This window comes from Corvus brachyrhynchos, unplaced genomic scaffold, assembly GCF_000691975.1.
Source record: "Corvus brachyrhynchos isolate BGI_N302 unplaced genomic scaffold, ASM69197v1 scaffold22, whole genome shotgun sequence".
Classification (NCBI taxonomy): Eukaryota; Metazoa; Chordata; class Aves; order Passeriformes; family Corvidae; genus Corvus; species Corvus brachyrhynchos.
The window spans coordinates 7,938,068-7,939,769 of NW_008238355.1; positions in this window are offsets into that span (position 1 = coordinate 7,938,068).

A 1,702-nucleotide genomic window follows, 5' to 3' on the forward strand; every position below is an offset into this window, starting at 1 on the left:
GTCGCAGCCCTCCAGCTCCCCACTGCTAACTTTATTACACAGAACCAGCTTTCCATAGAATCCCCCCTCCCCCGCCCAGCAAAGTTTTCCCTGCTAAAAGGAAGAGAAAGGTTAAATATTATCAACGGGAAGAGGGAAATAAAACAAAATTGTCCGAACTTACAATAGCCAAACATTCGTGGAAAAAAAAGGGGACGGTGTAATTAATATCTTTGGTGAGCTGTTGCCACTGCAAAAGCCTGCAGTCAGCGTTGCACAGTGAATGCACAAGCTTGCAACTGCAAAAACACTGGATTCATTAACCATCTCCACACAGAGCGTAAGCATGCCTCGAGTCCTGAAAGCTGACCAAAGTTGTTGGTTGTTTTTTTTTGGTGTTTTTTTTTTTTTTTTTTTTTTGTTAGTTTGTTTGGTTTGTTTAGATTTCCCCCTGTGTAGAAAATACTAAGGAGATGCAGCTGAATTTCTGGAGGTGTGAGTCAGTAGTTCATAGAAACAGTGCCATCTACTGACATCAGAACAAGTAATTTTCTCCTCCAATTATTTAGGATCATTGCTGATGAGCCCCTCAGAGGAATTTTTGACTATCTTGTTCCCAGGGACAGAGTACATGCTGCAGAGCGGGAGACAAGACGACTTTGACTTGAATCTTCACATATCTATGGACACCCCTGACTCAGCTTCCCAAACATGTCCTGCTTCATGATAAACTTTAATTCTCTCTCCCTTCTGGCTCTGTGTCCATTTGTTCATTTTATCCTCCTTCCATTTAAATTTTTTTTTTTGCTTGCCTCCACTCTCCCAGGTGCCTACCAACAGCCCCTGCAGCTACCAATGAAGCCGTCATGTTTGTGAGCTCTTTCAGATCTGGAGCAGCTTAATTCCTTTTCTTGCGGCATATAAAATAAAGTTTTAAAACCCCTGATCCCGCAAAATCAACTATTTCGCTGATGTGACATCTTTAGAACATCTTTAACGATGGTCACAGGGTAAATTTTAAACCGAGAAGACACGTTTCTAGGAGAAAGGAGGGCAGGGAATCTCCCTATGCTGCTAAAATGAGAAGAAGCGGTAAAGAGGTTATAAATCGAGATTTGTATGAAGACTTTAAGGAGAGGGTGGAGTTTGATAAAGAAATAAAATGAGCAGCATGCTAACAAAAAAAAAAAAAGAAGGAAAGAAGGAAAAAAGAAAGAAAGAAATGTCAGAAGTACAGAAACATGGTTCAGTCACAAACTTTCCTTTGAACGCATGGAATGAAAACAAGGCCAAATCTCGCACAGAAGCACCCTCCGGGGCACCGGGAAGCACAGGGAAGCAGGGATACAGTAGCACATTTCCTCCCTTTTTCTTTTTTTTTTTCGTTTTTTTCCCTTCCATCTTTTTCACACCCTTTCCTCTTTCTCTAATTAGATGTCTTTCATCTTTCTTCCGGGAAAAATGAGCCTGAGAGGTGAATCTACCGAGAAGTATTGCAGGTTTAAAAAGAAATGATGGGGTGGAAAGGGGGTGGGGAGGGGGTGAGGGGGAAGGAAGCTGAATGGAATCACATCTCGTACGGGAGAAAGATGTATCTCCCCTCCCCCCCCCCCCTCCGGTCTCATGCCAACAATAGACAAAACCACATCTAAAACACGCACACGCACACACGCATACACGCGCGCGCAGGGGAAAGTGGGGATAGCAGCTAAATGATAAATAT